Here is an 18496-nt window from a genome sequence, read left to right as displayed (position 1 = left end):
TGCATTTTATACCATCATGCCCTAAATGATTCCTAAGTATCAACCTATGTTAGGTATATGTATTTTAAAAAGCTGGTTTACTCAGTTGTCCTAATCCAAATGATGTGCCTGATTAACAAGGGTGCCTGAAGGAGGGGAGAATAAGTGGTTTCCCCCCTTGGTGTTTGTGGGCAATTTGGCCCCCAACACACATTAGAATAGCTTCAAAGCTGCTATGACTTTCATCAGCTGAACCATCCCTTCAGGCATGTTCAACTAGTCCAGAATAGCCACAGTGTTATACAATCTGATCCATGCCCCCTGTTGACACTGGCATGCTTATAATGCCTAGAAACCAGACACAGATGGAGTAGGTACAAACATCTGTCACCGGGTGGCTGGCCTCTGTAAATCAAGTGGATCCAGTGCCCCTGTTCCAGGACAGGTGAGCCCATTTGGCCAATTAAGAGGGCAGAGCAGCTGCTAGGGGCTATAAAAGATCAGGGAGTCAGCTAATTGAATGATAGAGACCTGGTGAATCAGTCAGAAAGAGCTCTCTGGGAAAAGCTGTAGAAAGTTCTCTATAGGCCATGGCTGGGAAGAAGAAGAAAAAAGGGGTTAAGAGCATGCATGTTTGGGATGTGGGAGAAGGTGGAAGGCAGGAGAACAGCAAGAGGGGTTTGCTGGCTGGCATCCCCAGCCCAAGAGTCAGGTCTGGAGAGGGCTGAAGGGCCAGGGCAGCAGCAGACTGCGGTGTCTTCTGGCTATAAGCCTGAGAATTGGAACCAAGGACCAGAGAGGGCTGAAGACTGGGAAGCATCAAAGGAGCTTTGCCACTGATGTCTCAGGGGAAAACCAGGGGCACTGTGAGAGGGGCAAAAGGAGTGAGGGATTTTCCCCTTGTGAGTTTAGCCTCTAGCAGAGGCTGTGGCGGGTCCTTCAGGGAAGAGTGGGGTTACACCTAGATGAAAGGGCTAGAGTGACTGTCCTGGGAGAGGGACAGAAGAGGACTGGCAGAGTGTCTGGGACACTGGAATGTAGTATGTGTTGCATCAATGGCTGAGAGAATATGTAACTTTTTTAAGGATAGTTGCAGCAGTGTAATAAATGGTCTGTTTTGGGATTTATGTTTGGCACTATCTATGCTATGGTTTTGATAACAAACTGGCCGAAGGAAGGGTATTATTCCATCAAGAGAGCCTGAAGTAGAGTCCTTATGTTGCCTGAGGGAGAACTGAGGCAGGCATGCCTGTCATGTTGTGTCTTGTTGCAAGAGGGTGCACCAGTCAAGGTGGCTTTATGGACACCATCTTTATGCCATGAAATATTCACTTGCTCATGGGGAATTCCCAGTTGCTCCACTAGAGCACCTGTCTGCCCCATTTTGCCATTGGACTGGAATGCAAAGTGGATGGAGTGAGGGCCAATAACTGGTCCAGTAGCTTGTACTCTGAACAGTGATTGTTTTAGAGGGGAATTTTTGAGGCATACAGCTCCCCTAGAAACTTTCACCATTTAAAAACAAAATTAGTGTTCAGAATTCAAGGTATTCGGCCATTCTAATGGATCAGCAGACACGGGCCACATTAACAAAATGACAGTGTCATATTTTCTATTGTCTGACAACTAAAGAAAAAATAAAAATAGAACTTGGAGTGAACACTTTTACTGACTAGTGCTCATTTGTTGGTGAAGACATACAGAATGATAAATGAATAAAGGCAAATAACTCATCCTGCCCTAGATGTGAGGTTGTTTTTTCTGAGTTAACTTAGATAGTCCTGTTTTTAGCTATATTGTTTCCCAAACATCTGGGAATGGGATGAAAGTTCTTTTATTTTCCTTTGGAAATGTAGGAAAAAAACAATGAGCCACCTGTACCTTTCCCATCATCCAGTGGTCCTTCTGGATTTTGCCTTTATAACTTTCTAAACTATGGTTATCACACACTGTGTTTCCTCTGCCCATTTTTAATGCCTGTCTCTTTGAGCTCTAGAACATGTATTGGCTCTTTTATTCTACATTGTTCTTGGCTATGTCCACCTTTCATAATTATAGGACTGAAAGTTCAATTGAGTTCAGTAACAAGCAAGTTATCCCATGCCAGATAAATGGAATACAGACAGAAGTTGTCTCAAAGTAGGCTGCTGATAATCTTGCTTTATTAATTCAATATTTTTAAAGGGGTTCATAAACAAATTATGACCATATTGTATCTTCCCTGTCTTGTTGACGTAGTTCCTAGGTGAAGTGAACAACAAGCCAAAACAGTTTTCTGCTATTTTCACAGTCACGGAGCTCTTTCGTCTACCCATGATCTACTTCAAAGGACAACTTCTGCAATTTTTCCCATTACTTCCTTTATGTGGTTTAGAATGTATGATTACCAACCTCTTCCTGAAAATACTTAACCCTCAGTTATCACAAATTGTGTTTCCTAACTAGTCCCATTTGAAAAGTCCAGGAATTTCTATGTTGTTTACTTAATGTGCCATACAGTGGGGAAGCAATACCTAAAGTAGGATTTAAAGCTGTGATGTTAGCATGTTAGATAACATGCTAACTGGCATGTTTGGAAAAAACTAGTGTAAACTTGAAGTCAGTGGACTTTGCATCAGTCCTCTAATCCTGTTTCCACTGACGTCAATAGTCAAGGAGAAGAAGGATGGCTGCTGATGCTTAGCCCACCAAATTGCTTAGATCTGCTCTGAGACAGAGTGGTTAAAATGCCAGCTGTTGATCTACATGAGTGCTCCTCTTGTGGATACTACTAAGCAAAATTTAGGGAAAAAAGGCTAGATAGAAATATGATTATCAGGTTTGTTACATAACTGTAAGTAAGAACAATGTAATAAACCGATATATTACAAGATTAAATTACCAGTTCTTTCCCAATCATCACTTTCCTCCCATTTTGCTGAGTTCTCTATAATTTGTTAAAGCTTTAGTTTTGCTTAATTAGCCAAATGCTAAAATAACAACAGAATCAGCATGAATTAATTCATATCCACCTGAATTTCACATAACTATGATTCATCATGAAATGGTTGATTTGTCTTAATTCCTAGGATATTATTTTAAATTTACACATTGTTGTTTTTTTCCCTCTGAATTTTTGGAAATCTTAGTTGGCTGTTGAGATATTCTGTCGTGAACTTTCTGTTCTCCGGATGTTGTTAGTATCGCTGAGCCAGAAGACATAAGACAGCCAGAAGAAACCTAGAAAAGGAACTCTGTGTTTTAGCCTGTGGGTGGAACTCAAAATGTGTAATGGGGATCCTGAAAACAACATCTGTGGGACAAAAGTTCCAAAGAAAATGACCCTAGAACAATTGTCAAAAAGGAAACCGAAAGCTCCATCTTAGCTGCACTTTTTGTACGCATTAGCTGTCTTTGCTAAAGGCTGTGATTCAACTCCTTTGGAAACCCCCACAATTTACTTAATGAGAATGGACTTCTGCTATGTGGAAACTGGGATTTAAATTTAATTTAATCTGAAAAACAGAGAAGTAACTGAAGTCCACGTGGCTAGGCCAGAACTCTAGTATGGAATGAATAAACATGATCAGGACAGGATTATTCCATTTGAACAAGTAGAATCATAGAATATCAGGTTTGGGAGAGACCTCAGGAGATCATCTAGTCCAACCCCCTGATCAAAGCAGGACCTAATCCACAACTAAATCATCCCAGCCAGGGCTTTGTCAAGCCTGACCTTACAAACCTCTAAGGAAGGAGATTCCACCACCTCCCTAGGTAACCCATTCCCGTGCTTCACCACCCTCCTAGCGAAAAAGCTTTTCCTAATATCCAATCTAAACCTCCCCCACTGCAACTTGAGACCATTACTCCTCGTTCTGTCATCTGCTACCACTGAGAACAGCCTAGATCCATCCTCTTTGGAACCCCCTTTCAGGTAGTTGAAAGCAGCTATCAAATCCCCCCTCATTCTTCTCTTCTGCAGACTAAATAATCCCAGTACCCTCAGCCTCTCTTCATAAATCATGTGCTCCAGCCCCCTAATCATTTTTGTTGCACTCTGCTGGACGTTTTCCAATTTTTCCACATCCTCCTTGTAGTGTGGGGCCCAAAACTGGACATAGTACTCCAGATGAGGCCTCACCAATATAGAATAGAGGGGAATGATCACATCCCTCGATCTGCTGGCAATGCTTCTACTTATTTATACAGCTGAAAATGCCGTTAGCCTTCTTGTGACTCAGTGCTCTTTCCCCCTATTTTCAAATAATTCACTTTGGTTTTTTTTGTTTTGTTTTTTTGACTGATGATACTAGACCAGGCAGGAATATTGAGGAGCCTAATATATATTGCTTATTATTATATTTTAAAGGATTTATAACCAGTTCATTGTATATATAGTTAGTGTATGAAACCATGTCTTCGTGTCACTGATATTTTTATCCTCACTTCCAATTGTATGTTGCATCATTACTTAAACTAGACTGTAAGTCCTTCAGGGCAGGGACTGTCTCTTCCTGTGTGGTTGTACTGTCACCTAATCCTTAGTGAAGTTTCTGAGTGCTACTGTAATACGAATGATAACAATAATCTTTAGCTGCATTGAATACCTGCAGCTGGTATTAAAATAACTGAAAGTTGCAGTTATTCAGCCTTTGTTGACCTGATGCTGCCCTCATTGAAATTAATTCCCATTTATTTAAATAAGAGTAGGACTGAGTTCTTTGTTAGCAAATACTCACTACCTGTTGACAATCACAGACAGGAATGTCTTCCTTGTTTAAATGGATTTGAGTGATTTTTCAGTTATATAATCAGATCAGATAACTAAAAACACAAGTGAGAAATGCATATTCTTCTCCGGCACTAAACTCCACCCCACCCACAGTTACTTAAAGTAAAGAAACACATAATCTCATTCTGTAAATATTGTTGCCCTTGTGGGAGTCTGTAATGGGTCAACTTGTCTCTGAAATATAAGTTAGTGACAGAGGGTTATGTTCACAAACAGACTTGGGGACCTAACTGCCACTTCTGCGCCTAACTGTTGGAGTTAGGGACCTATTAAGATCCTCAGCTACCACTTAACCCTGGTAAGTGGTGTCAGCCAATAGGTTTGCACAAATAAACCTAAGTCCTGCCATCACTGAGGTGATTGGCATCTAGTCAGTGGTGCAAGTAGATTTTTAACTCTTACATGTATGGTACCGATCCCCAGATTCTGCCCCCCGCCCACCACCCATAAAAAATGTTCCATGACTAGAGCCCTGCACGGATACAAATTTATACCCACGGGTGCAGATATCCACAAAAAGAAACTGGTATCTGCTGAACCGCAGGGCTCTCCCAGGAACCAGAGCAGTGAAAGGACCAGAACGTTGGGCTGCCACTCCCAGGAGCCAGCACACCAAACCGGCAGCTTCTCTGGCGTAGCTGTACCAGCCTCACCCCCCAGCCCTTTCATGCAGCTGCATCTCCTTCTGGGATCTCTACAGCCCTGCCAGAGGACAGGGTTGGGGGCGTGGCTGGGGGTAGTACATTCATGCCAGAGGAGCTGCCAGTAAGGAGCGCTGGCTCCTGGGAACAGCGGCCCCACATTCTGCTCCTTTCGCCGCTGCGGTTCCCTGGAGAGCCCTGCAGCTCAGCAGATACCGATTTCTATCCCCGGATATCCATGGTATAAATTTTTATCCGCGCATGACTCTACAATTCATTCGTGAAAATGTGTCTTTCCGTTAATGGCACACCAGCAAAAATGCCTTAATGGTACGGCGTACCTGACTGTACCAGCTTACTTGCACCACTGCATCTAGTCAAGCCCAGTCCCCAGACAGCATTCACAAACTAGACATTCTCCCACCTATCGCCCCAGCAGGGCTCGATCCTGTAGGCATACTTACAGCATGTCTAGCCCACACAAAAGACAGCAAATTAGTGATGGTTCATGGCTCTGAATTGTAACTAAAGGAAGATACATCCCTCCAAACCGGAGTTAGGCACAAGCTCCCTGAGAGACATCACAGAGACTCAGGATATTTCCTCATTTTATTTGTTTTCCTTTCTATACACACATACTAGAAGGGGAAAAAAAAAGAACTAATAGTTTAGTTGCTGAAAATGCACTTTTGGTTGATCTAAATGTATTTGTAAATTTGTGTCAAGTTCAGAGTGTAGTTTTGATTGAACTGAAAAATCAGAATGTTTCAGTAATGTCATGCCAATTTACAGTCATTCACATGGATGCGGGATGCCAAGGTGCTGATCCGCAATTTGCCATTAGCGGATACAAACTGCTACCCAGGGCTTGTAATAACCTTTGCATTGGTTTATAAAACTGAAATCCCTCCATAGCTACATTAATAAACACAGAAATGGATCCAGAAACTTACCCAACTCCAAGGTGACTTCTGCTTCTTCAGTTTCTGATGCCAATTTTGCAGAAGGCCACTCTTCCATGGGTGGGGGAGGGCAACCATAAAGCTCCTCTAAGTATGGCCCCAGGATGTGCTACAGCTGCTCCTGCAGCAAAACCTTTTGGGGGACTGGTTTCATCACCAGAATCATTGGCTCCCATCTATTTCCAGGATAGACTCTGGGGTCACCATCCTGGCTGACCAAGTCATTGTGCACAGCTGTTGGCTCCATGGTAGGTGCAGTACCCAGCACCAGTCAAAGTCCTCGTAAAATAGGCATGTTGATGGCAAATTCCCAGTGATGCAGTTCTAGTCCCTGGTCTTTGCCACTTAATCAACTCACTGCATTGGTTACCAGCCCAGTAAATTTCCAGTGCTACCAGCTTCTTTGCTATTTGCTATCAGGTGTAGTCATTCCCAGTACTCTTACTAAAATCCAATGTTTTACTTGCCTCTCACCAGAGATTCACCAAAAATTGGCTGTGTTCCTGCAACCAGAAAGCAGCACGCTTAGGAAAGGACTTCTTTAGGTGAGTGGCCACTGCAAACACAGGAGAAGATTCACTGTGTCTTGGCTGAGTCCAACATGACTGCGTCCACAATGCAAAATATTAGGGCTTGAACACTGGGTCCCTGCTAGATTCAAACTTCAGACCCTCAGCCTCCATGGGGTCCTAGGACACTGAGTCTGAGTTTGAGAGATATGTATATAGACAAAAGGAGGGAAGTTAGGGTTTGAATCTGAGTCTGGGCTTACACTGCAGTGTAGAGATACTCAGAGATTAAGTGATTTGTCTAAGGTCACGCAGGAAGTCTGTGGATGAGCTAAGGATAGAACAGGGAATAGATGATTTTTAAAAATCCATGGATTAAGTTAATAATAAAAGTAATTTTAAAAATTACCTTTGCCTAGAGAAATACTTTAAAAAGTTAAAACATCAAAGAAATTGTCTTAATTTACCAAACCTGGCTCCCAGCACAAGGATAACTTTAACACACCTAACTGTGTGTAGCAATGTGTGTGCCTGTTTGAGTGTGTTTATCTTCCTCAGTGCAATCACTGCCTCAGTCAGGATGTTGGCTGATTCCTTACTCCAACTCACCAGTGAGCCAGATGCTGTTGAGCCATACATTGAGTCTCACTATCTTAAACGGTACTTCTACAATTCCTTCCACCTCACTGAGTTGATGAAAACTTAGTTTCCTCATCTCCCTATCTATGTGTTAATCTTTGGTATTTATATATTTTCTTGACCAATGTTCCAAAGCAAGCCTACATCAGCATTTTTCTGAATGTAATTGCTCAACGCACTAATTTGATATAATGGAGCAGAAAACATCACTTTTTAAAATTCTGCTTACATCACACAATTTTCTTCCAAAAGCAGTGTTTGCTGATAGAGATGGTATTTTTAAATGAGAAAGACAGTCTTCAAAATACAAGTTGAAATTGTGAATTTAGCAATGTTGGTGAAATAAAATGGAAACATTCATACAGGTTCTTATTGGTTCTGGGGACTGAATCCAGATTTCAGAGTTCTGATTAAAGTAGAATCAGTTATAACTTATTCAGATTTCTCCATCTTATAATGAAATAATAGAACAATGTAAAAAATAAAAATGGAAAGAGAATATGCAATACCCCACATTAGAGAATAAAATGCTTTTATGATAAGACTAAATAGAAATTGCAAACTTTTAAGATTAACTGTCATGAAGAGTACCATGGTATTATAAAACAATAGTCTGAGGCATTATAAAATGTTGCCTTAGGGCTCTTCTCCTTACATCTTACCTGGATAAGCAGAATTGCAAGTGAAGCTTTTGAGAAAGGCAACTATTTCAAGGGCCTCCCTCCAAGAATATTATTTCTCTATTAGCTTTTATCCTATTATATACACAAATCTAAATTAAAATCATGTTAAGGTTGCAAAGTAAGCCTGTGCAACTTTAATTTGGTCCCCTTGTGCATATTATGATAGTCTTTAATTATGTGGTCACATGCTACTTTTTCCAACAATCCCTGCACTGACTATAGAATGTGTTGTATTTTCTCAATGGATAGTGTATGGTATTCATTTCTGCAGCAGCTGAATGCTTCATAAACATGATAAATATATATTTGCAACACCTGTGAGGTAAGGTGGTGTTACTATCCTCATTTTACACATGGGAAATGGAGACCAGTTTGACTGCATTAGCTACTCCTTGACTTGCCTCAGAATGGACTCATACAATAATAAGCCTGTGTTCATATTTTTAATTTGAATTCAAGACAATAATATTGATGGAAAAAACTTATACATATTAAAAAATTATAGGTCAGGTCCTTAGGGTATAAATTGGCAAAGCTTAGCTGACTTCCATGGAGTTATACTGACAAACAAGCTGAATATCTGACCTAATATCTTTATAGTGAGATAAGGCAACATTTTAATGGTTACATGGAAAATTCATATAATCCAGCGAACGTTGTTGGTTTTCTTACTAATATGTTTTTTTTCAATAGAAGTTTTATTACTTTTCTAGTTTTTATAACAGGTTTCCTCACTGGACATTTTATAATTCTAAATTGCCTGGATACATAATTCAGAATTTTCATTGCTAACCTGTACTTACACCAACAAAAATAATTTCCCAAAAGAACCAGAAAACTGCTCTGCCTTTTTTGTTTGTTTCCGCAATGTGGTCTAAGGCTGCCCTGCAAAGGTAAGTGCATAACATTATAACATAATATAATCTCAGTCAATTAGTTTTCTCCAGAGAGAAGTTATTCCTTTCATGTATGAACATATTCATTACTTCAGCTTCTGTTCATTATAGAAGCATTTGCAGCTAAAGCCTATATTTAACTCTAAACTAACACTGAAAAATTAAGATATCACTATAGCAAAAGCCATTGAGATAAAATTTACTTTTAAGCCATTTATAGTCCAATCAGCCTACAAAATGGAGTAGTAATCACTACATCTTTTAAATCAATGTATTTTTTTAATCTGTTGCATAATAACTACAATAACAGTGCCTCAACCACCTCCCCTGATAATTAATTACAAAATGCTTCGGAGGGAATGAACAGTATATGCAGGGCAATATATCAAGTGATCTATCCTGTTCCCCAGGCCCAGTTTCTGGCAGTCAGAGGTTTAGGGATATCCAAAGCATGGAGCTGGCTAATACCCATCGATGGATCCATTAACTTATCCAATTTTTTTTGACATTCACAACATCCTCTCGCAACAAGTTCCACAAGTTGACCGTGCATTGTGTGAAGTACTTCCTTTTGTTTGTTTTAAACCTGCTGCCTATTAATTTTATCCTCTACTCATTGGTTGTTCTGGACTTTAAGCTCAAATTATGCAGATCTCTGGCTCTTAACTCTAGTGTTTCTCTTGGCTAGAGGAGCCTCTCAGACTTTGTGGGTCATTTTCTTACTAATTTTACAGAGTTTATTGTGGCCCTAAATCCACATTTTTTGTGGGGGATAGGGAGTTCTGAAGGACCTTGGGAAGCTAGTTTTAATGGCACTGTTCAGAATCCTTTTGTATTGCATTACAAAGTCACTATGCCAGCATTGCTATGTCAGTGAGATTTTAATTTTTATAATTTAGGGGTCAAAGATATCACTTCTCCACCTGAGAAAGACCCTTTCAGAAGTCTTTAATTTTATGAAGAAGTGACACCACCTGGTATGTTTTAGAATAATAGAAGTTTGAGTTGGAAAAGATCTATTAAGTCATAATCAGTGGTCCAGAGAAGAATGTTGCTATTCTTATATTTATTGGTATCTTATAGTTCAGTTCAATACAATTAATCAAATCAGCTAGAAATCTCAGTCCATTCCTAATGTTCACATCACAAATGTCTCCACTACCACAACTGGCAATTAATTAGTACCTTTTTGATAGTCACAACATCTTACCATTTGTAAGTAAAGCCTGATCTACAACAGATTTTTGTTCCATTGTAATTATTTGAATTAGCAATATAATTTTATTGAAATATTTGTACCAGTACAATCCCTAATGTGGATACAGTTATACCATTATAAAAGTGTTGGTACCTGTATAGCCTATTCCTCTTCCCATAAGAGAGTTACCCTAGTTAAGTTGTACAACTTGTGTATTTAGACAAGGTCTATAGGGTGAAACATGAATTATTTCTTCATGGAGCTTAAAGTCTGGGACAACCAATGAGCAGAGGATGGAAGTTTATCTTGTGTTTTAGCGAAAAAAACAGTTGATTTGAGAACTTGTACTAGAAGTTCATAATTCAATAATAATTTGCAACTTAGTCTAAAAATTGTTTAAGTATTTGGCAATAATCAATTATTTTTGGCTTCTGAATTCATAACATTCTATAACAATCCTTTTTATAACTGTTCTCCTGAATCCCAGACATTTTTGGCTACATTTTATTGGGGTATTTGTAACAGAGATGCTAGTGAGTCTTCATTTTATCCTTTGGCAATACAAGGAGTTATATTTCTTTAAGGTATGTAGAACTTAATTGATCTACACTACTACATAAATCTGTGTTTAATTACTTACTAAAATGTACCTATTTCATAATTCTGTACAAATAACTAAGGAATTAACTGATTAAAAAATACAACTTGAACCAGAAGTGTGCACCTATGAGTTGTTATGATGACACTTCAGGTTTACAAGTTATTTACTAATTTCCTCTTAATCTTTAGGGTCTGCACTGATAGCATTACATTAAGTGCCATTCACTTTAGGTCTTTAATCTTTAAACTGGTATTAGATATCTTTTGTTTTTTAGTTTAGTTATGTAGACACTAGTTTTTGGAAGTTCTCTGCATAATGAACACCTAGTGAACATTCTAGTTCCCAGTATCATTCTATGTTCTCTTTAGCAAGCTTATATATTATAATTGTACAACTAAAGTACATAAATAACTGTAGGAAAGAAATTTCTGGTGAGCCACAAACTTTTGGTTTGACCAGGCAAAGCTTATAGTCAATATGTTGATGTAATTTGCTTCATCCCTGTGTCTGGTACAGAGGAGAATTAACCCCCCTTTTCCCACCCTCCTTAGCCCTCATACAAGGAGAGAGTGATGAGGTGCCAGCAATGGGCAGGGATCAGGTTGGGAAGGGGGAGGGCTGATAGCAGCCATCTCATATACATGGGAATGATTAAGGAAAGGATGATGATCTATATGACTTATTGCCGGGTATTTCACAGGTGAGTTAATAAAGTCACAGCCTAATTATAGCACATCCCTTGCATCTTGTCTGTCTTCTTGCATGTTCAGGACAATGTACCATTGAGTGGGGAGAGATGAGTGTTTCAGAGAGTGATTATAAGAAATTTTCTCCTCTTTCCCCCGCCACCTCTGCCCACACTTTGGACAAGAATTAAAACGTGACAATCTGATGTCTGGTGCCTTGCATCCTACTAAAGCTGCAGTGTGGAATCCAAAGCCACAGGAAAATGAAGAGGGGAAAAGGTGATTGGAAGAAGAGGTATTGGAGCAGAGAAAGGTGGGAAGGAAAGAAGATGTATAGTGCTAATGAAAATTTACAAGGGGGTTCGTGTGAAGGCAATAAAGAAAAATTATGTTCTTCATTGTGGATGGTTTCTGTGTCCTGCTTTGCAGAGGGAGGCTGAAAGGCTTAATCTGATAAGAATATCTAAAAACGTTCTTTGAGTATTGCTAACTATAAATATATTTGAAAGAAAGGTGCAAATTAACTAGAAAGAATTACGTGCCTCTCAAAACATCCTGCCAAAATGTTTAATACCTTTCCATACTTGTGATTTTTGATAATAGTTCTTTGTGGTAGTTGCATGTTTAACTGACACATAATATTGGCATGTACAAATGGTGGTGTACATGCCAATAGAGATAAAGGTATGTGTGTGTCTGTATACATCCTTTGTTCATGCCAACTTTACCATTAAACTAAGGAATGTGACTAACTTACACTAACTCATTTCTTTTTGAAAAGTAAATGTTTGAGCTCCTTTCCCACAACAAATAAAATGAGGAATATAAAAGCTCATGCTTTAGGACATAACTGGTGGGGTTTAGGAAAAAGAGTCTGTTACAATTCATAATTGTCCCTAATGGAGTTTTCCACGTTTACGGTCTATTGTCAGGATACAGATGGACCACTACCTGATTGGATATGACAACTCCTATGTTCTTTTATTAAAACTGAATGCTGTATTCATAAAAGTTGCCATTTTAAGAGTCCTGGGAAAAAGGAAGTTTTGTGTCTATCTGCTAGAGCTCCAGTAAAAACATTAAATGCTGCAAAAACCCAAGCAGATGATAGCCTGAGTAACCTTTAATGATAAATTGTTTATAAATAGTGTTTCCAACATAAAATGCAACTTTAGGGCAATATTTTGTCTTTTGTATCATTGGCCACATTGTGGTGAAGGAAGACCAAGCTGTAACAAGGGCCCCAGGAATAATTCTAGCTAGCAAGTTCTGCTGCAGCAATTCCACCACCTTTTGCATGAGTGCAGCAAGTACATTCCTTGGTACTCAGTCAGCTCTGCCAGCCAGTGCAATGAGTCACAGTTTTACCACTACATGCACCTTTTGGAGACTAACACCTCCTGTTGTTCTGACCAGACACAGTGTCTCCAGACTCAAATGTATTGTGCCCATACCCTGTGCAACAATGCATGGGGGGGGGGGGGAGAGCTTCCTTACATCATCTCTTCCCTCCCTATACACCCCACAGAGGGGGAAAGTATAGCTCACTGGACTCTGCATTATCATCCATACCACAGTTTAGCATCTTTGGGTTAGTTTACTAAATTGCTTTTCAACAGCCTCCACCCACCATGTCCACAGCATTGTGCAGTGAGATGATACTTTGGGACACTCTTATGTAAGAAGTGTGTGTAGTGGAATCTTAAACCACTTCAACTGTCCCAGAAATGGAGGGACTTCAGCCACGGTTCTTACAGAACCCAAAGGCCAGCTTTGGCTGGTTTCTTGGAGTACTGTGAATCATGACCTTTGGGAAAATTAATGAAAACTTTCCAACCTAGAAGATTAATTATTCTAGTTCACATTTTCAAGAACAAGGGTTACAATAACATGACCATTTGGCTATTCAAGCAATGTAGCTGCCTGGATTAGTCTTTCAGGGTATTTTGTTTGTTTGTATTTTATGGTAATCAAAACCTTTTTTTCCAGGTAACATGAAAGAAGTGGGGTTAAAGAGGATACTACGTGCATAGCAGAAGGGACACAGCTGTGAATGCAAGGACGAAACCAAGAAGGCATGGAGACTTGTGTCACTGGAGTAGTGGCGGACCAAGGAAAAACTGTGACAAGAGTTGTTAGAGATGGAAGCTGGGCTAGTGCCATGAAAGCAAGAGCAAAAAGATTAAACTTAATACACAGGGCAATAGGGACCAAAAAGAGGGATTCAAAAAGGGGGCGATGGTGGTTATGGCCCCAGATGACTGACAAAGAAGATTATTTTAGCAACAGCATATTGGATTGGGTTTGACACACACCTCTTATGTCCTACTTCAGAGTGGTGGACCACCTGGTTCTCGATGTGACAGTGGACTGTAGTAAGTGTATAATGACCAATGCAAATTAGTTCTGTCTTTTTGGTCACAGAGACTGATTTTATTTATATTATGGAGATCCAGGACATATTGGTTGTTCCATCAAGTGTATGCAGTGGCATGCAACAGCAATGTTGAAGTGTCTTCTTCGCTTTATCTTTGTCATTGAGCTTGTATGTTACCTGAAAACTCCAAAATAAAGTAAAAGAAAACAAGTGTGTAACTGTAGGCAGCAAAGGCCAAAGTTTAAGCGGTATGTTTCAGATCAAGTGCCAGTTGTGGTATTACTGTACCTTCTTTAATAGGGGCGTTTATTGATTTACAAATGCAATAAAGAATGGGCTGAGTCTTGAAATTCCAAAGTTCAGTGACAGTATGGACTCTGAATGGTATCTCTATTACACAGTGACTTAGAAAGTCAGCAGTTATCACACCACAGTATATAAAATATTTCATCTATCATAATTAACTGATGTTTGCAACCCTAGTAATAATCTCTGAAACAATCTTATTTGTTGTGGGGCTGTCAGAGATGTCAGAACCACTACAGTCTAATTCACTAGACCAGCAACTGAAATTAAAACCAGGACCAGGGATCTGCCAAAAGACATGTTACCATACACCATTGCCTCAGCCATAAGAATCAGAGGTAAACAGCTCTACCAGTGATCTGAACAATGTCACTGGGAACAAAGAACTGAGAACTCAAGGGGAGGCCAGGAATATTAGGGTCATTTAGTTATGGCTGGCAGTGTGTCCATGTGGTCTAAAGTGCTAGACTCAGTTTAAAGAGGAAAGATTGTCCAGTGCTTAGGGCCTTAGTCTGGGATTTGGGTAGACCTGAGTTCCGTTCCCTGCTCTGCCAGACTTCCTGTGTGATGTTGGTCAAGTCACTTAGTCTCTGTGCCTCAGTTCCCCAGCAATAAAATGGAAATAATTGTACTTTCCTATCTCACATGGTTGTTGAGGAGATAAATGTTAAAATTGTGGGGTGCTCAAATATTACAGTAATGGGGGTCACCTAAGTAAAGTACCTAAAATAGATACAAAACCAAATTCTTATTAAGAAACCATCAAACTATCTTGGTATTTGTGGTACTGCATAGAAGCTGCACTTGCTTCCTTGGGCATGTAATTTTAGAAGTACCTCTCCAAACTTCTCCTTAGTAAGTAAACACTTTACTATGTGTGAGTGTGTAATATGGTACATTTTTCAGAGTTTCCAATCTACCTATAGAATGAGAGACAAAAAATGGATACAACACAGAGACAGGGGAGCACAAAGTAACAATGTAACAGTTCTGAACAGCATGATTAGAAATCATCACAGCACATCAGATTCAATTTGTTGTCAAGATTTTTGTAGACATCATGGCAGAGGAAAGTTTAAGGAGGGATATGAAGAAAGATAATGAAGTGGTGCTGAGGCTATTTACAGTAAGCTCCTTTTATGCATAAGAGATAGCATGGAAGAACATGCAAAGTCTCTTGAAAAATTTGATAAATGAGCAATCAAAATTATTGGCAGAGCGGAGACAGAAGTCAACATCTTGATAGTGTATACAAGATGAAAGGCTGAGGATAAACAATGCCTTAAAATAAAGACAGTCATTTCTGTTCTACATGGTGGGAAAAGCAAAGCCAGTGGAAGGATGCCAAGAGAGGGATGACATGGTTAAAATGATGAGCCAGGAAAACGATCTTTGCAGCAAAGTGGGGCAATATGGCATTTTTCAAGGTCAGAGAGGGGGAACTGCAGGAACTGAGACATAAGGTGAAGGTCTGGATGAGTTTTAACTATGTTGATGAAGAAGAAAGGCTGGATCTTGGAGATACAGTGCAGCAAGAAATGACAAGCTATAACCTGGAGCTATGGGTCTAAAGAGAGATGTCTACATTATGTCACTGAGGCAGGGGGAAGACAGTGGTAATGTCCATCATAACTGAGAAAGGAGGTCTTGGAGGCAGGAGGGGAAATTAGGGGGAAGTTAGGAACTCTGTTTTGGCATATTGAAGTTAAACTGACAGCTGGATACCTACAAGTCAGAAAGAAAGGCAAAGATTTTAGCTTGACAGCAGACAGACCTAGAGTAGAGGGGTAGATCTGTGAGCTGTCATCTTAAAGAAGATATTTCAACTCATCTTTGTGAATGAGGTCAACTATAAAGACAGAGTGTAGAGGGAGAAGAGGAGGGGATCCAGTATGTAGCCTTATAACCTTCTTGATCATTCATTATTTTTTGAATATTTATTTCCTCCTCATAGCCAAACAATAAGTTTTCTTTATGCTCTTCTTTTTTAAACCAGAGAAGGTTGAGACATCATTTAAAAACACAGAAATCACCCCAAACTTTCCTTCCAATGGATCACAGGACTTTAATAAGGGGCTTCTGAGAGCCCTCTCTACCATAACAAATACGGATAACCCAGATCTTGCATTCATGTAAATACCAACAAGTGTGGGTCTGAACCATTTGTGAGTTTCCCTTTAATGAGACTGTCAGAATATTATAAATTACAATTACACTAAAATCCTTATAACCCTAACAGAAATGAGTTATTCTAGTAGGCTGATCTCCTAATTTTAATCAAACATCCCAGCTTGTTAAATAGCTTTCTCACAGTCCTGATATACTCCGTGCCTTAGAACACAACATACATACATTAAAAACACAGTCTAAATTCATTGCTGTATGATCTGATAGTCAAGTGAATAGAACAGAGAGCTCCTTATAGTGTGTGTTGCCAAAATTGAAAGAGGTGAGGCATGGGAGGGGTTCACATGTGTTTGTTTTGCTTTTATTCCCAGCTGCCATACTACTATACTGTTTAAAGATTATGCCAACTGTTGCGGGTTTAATGGTTTTTCTGTAATTACATCAGGCAAAGAGAGGGCAGGGATGATTCAAAACCGATACTCAACTGTTATCGAAAATCCTTCTTTACTCATTCAGGGCCTGAGCCCAGGATTGAGGGCGTTCAGTACCTTGCGGGATTAGCCCTTGCCAGAACCAATGTGCAGTGGTGCTCACATACAATGATTTTTTTTTAAATATGCAATGAGGTTTTTAAAATATACTATTGGATTTACTGCATGGAACCAGAATAGTGACTTTTAAAATTAATTTAGGTAAAGACACCCATCATTCTCATTTACGGGACTAGTACTAAGATAATTTAATAGTTTGGCTTTTAAAAAAATTACATTTACATTCTAATAGAATATATCTTCTCAAATATTTGGCCAACCAAAATGAGGCCCTACCTTCACCTCCATGGCATTTCCCTGTCTGTAGTGCTATAGCTTCTGTTTATCACCAAAACCACCACTTGGTCACTCCAGATATGGTGGTGAGACAGAGACCTCAGGGTTTAGTGTGAGGCTTATGTTAGAAAGTAGGGCACCAGAGATCTTCCTATGCCTGCAGCACCAAGCGGGCACTCTGTGGGCCAGATTTTAATGGAAAACTCTGGGGGCCCTCACTTCACCACTCTGGCCAACTACTACCATGCAGACTCCTCACCCCCACACCAGCAGCATGCTCCCCCAGATGGGTCCCTTGTCCCCAATCCAGCCAACATCCTAACTAGAGTCCTCACTCCACCCCACACCCACATTGATGTTGGATTGAAAATGGGAAAACTGGAGCCTGTTTTGACTTTCACCAAAATCATAGAGTTCTGACCATGGGCAGGAGTGGGGGAGAGGGCCAAGGGGCTCAGCTAGGTGTACAACTCAGCCTACATAAACAACAAAGTACAAGACCCTCTCTCTATATAAGAAATGTATGTGGCATCTACAAAATTATTCTGGTTTTGTATATATATATATATATATATATTTTAAAAGCATAAAATATATTGGATTTAATCCTTAATGCCTGTATACCCAAACCTCCCATTGGCATCAATGGGACTACAGGAATGCAAGAAATTCTCTCCTGGTGTAAATTCTTTGATTTACATGGAGTTACACCAAGCACAAATTTGCCTCAATGTTTCCCTCTTCTTACTGAAACTACTTTGGTTTGCTTTGGACCAATTTATTTATTTAGAGGTATTTTATTTCAGGTTTGTTGTTAATTTTATATTTTTAACTCTTCGGACATCTGTGTCTCCTGTGGAGAGGCAGACAGTACTTTATTTATAAAGTCCTTTAATAAAACCTAGCTCCATATTTTGTGATGGATAGATTATGGCAGATTTAATTACACTTTTAAAAAAGTATCTTATTATTTACCTTACTAACCTGATAGCTGGAACATTTTTAGAAAGCAATGGCAGAGACATGATGACCCTGGGGGAAGTATGAACACACAGGAGATTCCCCCAGCTGTTATAAAAGGGGGAGGGGGGAACTGATGGGGCCCAGCAATGCATTTAGGAGTCTGAGGAGGGACTCCACGCTTGTTATTGTTTCGGGCTCTGAAACTTGTTCCAATTATTTAGCCTGCTGCTGATACGAATTGGGCCAAGCAAAACGCATAAAACCTGAGCAGTTGCCAACAGCCCTTATCAAAAGTCCCCTAACTTGTTCTCACGCCATTTGTCCGGAC

This window comes from Eretmochelys imbricata, chromosome 4 (assembly GCF_965152235.1).
Source record: "Eretmochelys imbricata isolate rEreImb1 chromosome 4, rEreImb1.hap1, whole genome shotgun sequence".
Lineage (NCBI taxonomy): Eukaryota > Metazoa > Chordata > Testudines > Cheloniidae > Eretmochelys > Eretmochelys imbricata.
The sequence above is the reverse complement of the archived record's forward strand: the minus strand, read 5'-3'. Positions refer to the sequence as shown.